The 6,724-nt window shown below is 39.8% G+C and overlaps 1 pseudogene; it reads right to left on the bottom strand.

The window, feature by feature from the left end:
- Positions 1-574: 574 nt before the first annotated feature.
- LOC102467740 (eukaryotic translation initiation factor 4E type 2 pseudogene) lies at positions 575-1,686 on the bottom strand (annotated as a pseudogene).
- Positions 1,687-6,724: the final 5,038 nt, after the last annotated feature.

The raw sequence follows: 6,724 nt of genomic DNA, 5'->3' as shown, positions 1-6,724 counted from the left end.
AAAATTCACCCACCCCATAACACATACTGATTGTCACCCTCAGTAGGTTTGTGAAGTTGGAGTAAAAATGTTTACTTTAAAGATGGGTTAGCTAAGGCCTAGAACAGTGAAATCATTTGCTGAAGGATGCTTTAATGCTCTCACAGACTTTACAATCCATGAGAGCTCATAAGTGAACAGAGAAATGTAATAAAGAATTACAATGTTGTGAGAGGTCTTCAGTTCCTCATCCACTTTTTCCTTATTTGAAACAATTTTTTTGACATTCTAACCTTTTCCTTCTAATAAGAAACTTCAGTTTACTAAGTATCTGTACATTAGATGGGATCATTTCCTTCTATGCTCTATAATCGAGCGCTTATCACTTAAAAACTGTTATCCTAGTTTTATTTTGCAGGTTTGTAGAAGTTCAACTTATCCTTTTTAAAAATAATTATTTTATTTAGCTTTCTTTTTATTTATTTAATTTAGTTTAGCACCATTTATTAAGTGATCTCAGCTGCTGTTGGAGCTGCTACGTGTCAGCCTGTTCTTAAAACATAATGCTCTTCCACTTCTCCCTGTCCAGGACAGAAGCATCTTCCAGGTGGCACACCAACAGAACAAGAGACCCCAAAGATGCCAGCTTCAATGATGGTGCCATCCAGAGAGGAAGAGGGTCATGGCACATTCAACAGCGGCTTCCAGAGGTTTTGAAAAAGGAGCCTTTGGGGGCCCAGCCTGCCTGGCATTTTGATGCTGTTGGTGTGAGTTTTGTATTCCATAATGGAGTTGGGAGGTAGATTAAGAACTTGCCAGAATGTATCCTGGATTTGGGCTGTGGTGGCTTGGTCACTGGCAGTCTCATTCCAGATTGAAATGATGTCCTCCTGAAAGCAGACAGAGACCACAGCCCCACAGACCTCCCCCCAGCCATGAACTGTTCCCCCAACATGGCCAGGATGAGAGTTTCCCAGCAACGGGACGTCAAGCCCTTCCGCAGCCAAATAATCCACTAGCCACCATTTTTATTTGCATCATCCTCCCACATGGGTTTAATTCCTTCTTTGAAGAGATGGAAGTCACTGTGGCCTGTCAGGTCCCAGGGACGAACTATGTGGCTACAAAACCTCCACAACTGCTCCACAGAGGCAAGGTGCCAATCTGTTTGATATTCTGTTCATAGCTCTGTGAACTCATGGGACGGCCACAGTTCCTCCTGGAGTACCAGAAAGTGTAGTTGTACTGCAGGGGATGCTCTGGTGATCCAGGGATGACAACCTTCCTCTTGCTGTTGCCCTGACTCTTGTCCTGGTCGGCTTTTTCTTTCTCATCATCTTTCTGTGTGCTGTTTTCTTCATTCTGATTGTGGTCCCCACTGTCATTGTCTTTCAAGGCATCGAACTTGTTGTTTATCCTCTCACCACCGCTGTCGCCACTGCCTCATGAAGTCTTATTTAGCTTTCTTTATCCAGTTATTTATTTCAATTTGACCAGAGAGGGACAGCGAGAGAGAGAGAGAGAGAGAGAAAGTAAGCTGCTGGGTACAGGAACCGAACCGCTGTTGGCCATATGGAAGTCCAGTGCCCTTAACCACCATGCCACCATCGGTCCCCTGAACTTAATCTTGTCGATATATCTAATGCAGTTTGCATAGGTATAGATATCCCGTCTTGTCTCTGAATGATAGTCTCTGTCGTCTATCATCTACCTATCAGCTACGTATTTTCTCTCATGATTCTTATCTATAATCTATCATATAGTTATCATCTATTATAATAGTCTATCTATATTACATGTTATATTAACTGGCAAGCGAAAAACAACTAGTGATTGAATTGAGAGAGCAGCCATTTCCTCCGCTTGTTTCAGCAATCTGGTTGATGTGTGATAACTCACTCTGTCTTCCAGCAGAGGGCAGTAGAATACACTCTGTAGTTTTCCAAGGTTTTGAGAGTGTTTGAAAGGAAGTATTAGGTATGTTTGAAGACAGATTAATGTGAGAACTTCTGGTGGTTGAAAAAAAATGTTTAGAGGAAGAGTGGAGGTTACGGTTTCTGTTATAAACCACAGTAAAAAATTTGTTCTTGTAAATGTTTTCCTTTTCAGGGAATTGGTAATTGTGTGTGACTCAAAAGTGTTCCTCACCACATAATCCTGTAATTTTCAATTACCTTCATTAATTACCTATTTGAATAATATTGCATTGTAGTTCCTTGTAGAATAGGTTATAGAAATATAAATCTGTCCCCATGCTTATTTAACAAGGTAAACCTGTGCCTTATGGTTACTAAGATTAGTAGTAATCTGGTAAATCATGTCCTATAATGAATAGTTTATTTATTTGATAAACACTTTAAAGTAACTGTGAAGAAAAAAAATTTAGGACAGAGATCCCTTTTCCAGAGTCATACTTCATAGGTTCCTCCCTACCCTGATTTGTTCATTTATGCTATACCTGCAATTGTGTTAGGATATGCAGGAAGTTTTCTGTCTTTGCCCTTTAATCAATCCCCCCACCAGTTTGATCACATGTCACACTTACTCACAGGGACACGTCTGGAAACACCCACGTCCCCCTTCTCCACTCTTCCAGTGTTGTTATCCCTGGTTGTGCCAGTTAACAATTTGGAAGATAGAAAGTAAAATACGTAAGAACATCCAAATGTTCCCCCAGATTCTGAACTCCCTAAAGTATCCCAGTGTTGAAGACTGACAAGTCGGCTCTCGGAACCTCAGCTGAAGGTGAAACTGGAATTTGGGGTAACAGGACAAGCGAAAGCAGTGGACTTCAATAGAAGAAAGAGTTTGCTGAGCAAAGCCACATGCCCAGCTGTTTTAAATAGCTACAATTTAATAATGTTAATTTTTATAAGACGAAGACTAGATTGTATTACATCTATGGTTCAACTCCAAATTTCCTTTTTCTCTTTCTTTCTCTTCCTTCCTTCCTTCCTTTCTCCTTTCCTTCCTTTCTTCCTTTCTTTCTTTTTTTAAATTTTTACCATCAGATGCATGCACTTACTGAAGAGAGACAGAGACAGGGGGAAAGTGAAAAATCACCACTCAGGGGAAGCAGGCCACAATCCCTTCTCCATTCTCTCCTTGGGATTTTGGGTATGCACACACATGCACCAGGTGTGTTTTTCAAGCCACCAACTTAGAGATTTGAAATGCATAGTTCAAAATATTATGGAAAAATGGAATTAAAATATGAATTTATTTTGGTGTCAAAAATATTTGAAATCCATCCACAGTTTCTTGATAATATGGACTTTCTATAAACTTTCAAGAAGCCCCTTATATTTTACCATCAGAAACAATAAAACTACTTGCATATATATTTGTTATATTAAATCATGAAATAACCCTCTCCCCTAGCTTTGATAACTTAGCCAATGCTTTTGACTACTATATAGAGCATCTCCAGTAAGCACATAATCATACCACTCAAAATAAACGTGAGAAGTCCTTCACTGTTCCTCAGTTTTTCAGAAAGGACAGCAACTTGTTTTCAGTCCAACAGATTTTAATTGGGAACTGTGTCAGTTACATACCACTGGGTCGCTAACTACTCTAAAATGTAGTGGATGTAAACAGTAGCCACTTATAAATTCACGTGAGTTGAAAGGTTGGCTGGGCTATTTGACTAGTCTGGGTGAGTTCTGATGTTCTTGGCTGGCTTTGCTCATGCATTATTGACACCTGGAGGGTTGACTAAAAACTCATCTCTTTTCCACAAAGTCCCTCCTCCTCCAACATGCTAGCTTGGATTTGCCCTCTAGCAGAGGCAGGAATCTGAGACAGAAGGAAAGAATGAAAGAGAGAAAAAGCAAGAGAGAGGTGGTACAATGTGCAAATGGTTTTTAAACTTATTTCAAGTCTATCAATGTCTCACTGGTTAAAGGCTATCATATTGGCTAAATACGAGTTGGCGTGGATGTGCATTATCAATGATGTGGGTACAAAAAGGTGGGAAAATTAGGACCATAAGTACAATAAAAACAAATTTTTTTGGAGAGGTTTTTGCTATAGGGCACGTGCACTTGCCAGAAAGACAGAGAGAGATGGAAAGACAGAAAGAGAAAAATCACCCCCCAGGGGGGATGGCCACATCGCAATTCCTTCTCCTCCATTCTCCTCTTGGAATTTTGGGCACACATGCACATGTGCCTGCTGTGAGTTTAAGCCACCGGGTCCATCATTCAAACTGCGGTCAACTACATGAGAGTCCAGCAACACAGACATTACACCAACTGCTGGTACCCCAAAAAATGTAACATGGAGAGGCCAGCAAGTGACCTAGTGGTTAAGGCACTGGACTCCCACATAGTCAATAGCAGTTTGAGCCGTGGGCTTGAAACTCAAAGCAGACACATGTGCATGAGTGTCCAAAATCCTGAGAAGAGAGTGGAGGAGAAAGAATTGCAGTGTTTCTTCACTTTCTCTCTCTCTGTCTCTCTCTGTATCTCTGGTGTGGCCTGGTGGTCAAAGAGACTGGATCCCACGTGACTGACCACACAGTTTGAGTCCCTGGACTTGGTGGCTTGAGAAACATACTGGGTATATGTGGGTACATATCCAAAATCCCAAAAGGAGGGAGAAATGGAGGAGAAGGGATTGTGGCCACCATGAAGGGTGCTTTCTCACTCTCTTTCTCTCGTTTTGGTGAGCATACATGTCTTTGAGCAAATTGAGGGGAAAAAAATGCAACACAGAATATTAATTATCAAGAAGGATAATCTTGAAATCACTGCAACCAAATATCTTTGGAGAGGTTCAGCTGAGAAAACGGCCCTCTTAAAGTCCTGGCAAGTGGATATTCTAAATAGTTATTCTAAATATAACCCTGAATTAAGTCGGGCCACTAAAGGACTGAGTAACCAGAATACTGTCTGACCAAAAGGGTCTTGTTTGCACTAAACTGTATTTTGACATAATGCCATCGGTCTGAGAAATAGTCTTTGAATATCTGATGGCACATAAGACAGCCTTCCACAGCAAAGAATTATCCAGTCAAAATGACGATGGTGCCAAGGTTGAGCTACTCTGATCTTTGAAAGGATTTTGCTGATAGGTTTTTCAAGGATTCTTTAGAAAAATGTTTTTCCTTAATTATGTGAGAGAAGTGGCTGCCCATCTGAATAAGTTTTTTTGAGTTAGTCTAAGACACAAGCATTGTCATCCAAATAAATGATCAACCTTTCCCATTTTTACTGACAGAGTGCAATTCTTTACCCATTTATAGCAAATAAGCATGAGTCTACCTTTCATTAGCCTCATTTCTGGCTCCATTTTATAGCCTTGCCATTAATTTGCTTTTGTTTTTTTTTCCAGCTACTTCTAATTTATAGTACTTTATTATTTTTATTTTTATAAGCTACTGGAAGCTCTCTTAAATCTTATTTTTAAAGAATCCAGAGGCAGAAATTAATAAATGTGTAAAATAAAATATTTCTTGTCTGTGATCAAGGCCAAAACAAGTACATAATGAGAATTGCTATAGGAGCCAATAGACATAAAAATGAGCTCTGAGATACATGATGCAAAATTAACTTAAACCTTACTTTCTCATTTTTAAAAACTGTATTTCTTCCATGAGACAGAAAGAGAGAGTAAGAGAGGTACCCCCAATGGGATCTTGATGCCATGATCCATCCACCCCCAGTCTTAGCCAGCCCAGGTCATGGACACATTCATGCTCAGGGGGGTCCCAGAATGAGAACCTGGGCCTTCTGTATGTGGGCTCAATTGTATAACTATGATGCCACCACCTGGCCCCTAATTAAAGTCTAAAAAAGCAAGACCAATGTAAACAGAGTCTTATTGACTAAATTTAATTTGCTGCTGGTGGTCAAGATTTTAGATGGACCAATCTGTGAAGAAATCTGGAATTTCCGGTTACTTTATGCATTCTAGGAGATATTTGTCCCTATAGCAATTAATCACATGCTTTTCTACTGGGTGAATTTAGCCAGACAATAGGAGGAAAACTTATGTGCAGTGAGCTCTCATTGTAGTATTTATTTTTTTTTCATGTTCTAAGAAAGTTACAGACAATCTTCTCCAAAATACTTTCAAGAAAACCATTACCACAGTCTTCTGTCTAAAGGCATTATAACAGCTTATAAGCTCTGGGATAGAAGACTATAAATCTAGTGCAATCCTGTCATTCATTAAGGAAACAAAATGAATGCCTTCTCACTATAAAATGGAAGTTGACTAATTAGGGAAAACATTTATGAAGCCAAAAGGGAATGCAGTCTTTCCTTATTCCTTAATACCCCCAGAAAAAAACTGTCTTTACTGTGCTAGAAAATAGGCTCCAAATAGGTAATAGAAACAATAAGTATACTTAAATCCATTTCAGTGCTGTTCGAGGGTATAATAAATTGCACAAAGAATACCTTGCTCTAGAGGAGACAATAAGCTGCCAGCTTTAGTTTCCATACTATTTTATTTAAATCTTGGTTTTAAAATCTGTTTGCAGTGGAGCCAGTGGGTGGGGTAGTGGTTAAGGTGCTAGACTCCCATATGGCCAAACACAGTTTGAGTCCTGGACTGGAGGCTTAAATATTATGCCAGGTGTGTGTGCATGTGTGCCCAAAATCCCAGGAGGAAAATGAAGAAGCAGCATTTGTGGCATGGCCACCCCCTCTCCAGAGGCAGGAGGTGATTTCTTTTTCCCTTCCTCTGTCTCTCTCTATATCTCCCCATTAAGTACATGTGTCTTATGGCAAAAATT

The sequence above is a fragment of the Tupaia chinensis genome, unplaced genomic scaffold (genome assembly GCF_000334495.1).
Source record: "Tupaia chinensis unplaced genomic scaffold, TupChi_1.0 Scaffold000252_1, whole genome shotgun sequence".
NCBI classification, from domain to species: domain Eukaryota; kingdom Metazoa; phylum Chordata; class Mammalia; order Scandentia; family Tupaiidae; genus Tupaia; species Tupaia belangeri.
The sequence above is the reverse complement of the archived record's forward strand: the minus strand, read 5'-3'. Positions and strand labels throughout refer to the sequence as shown.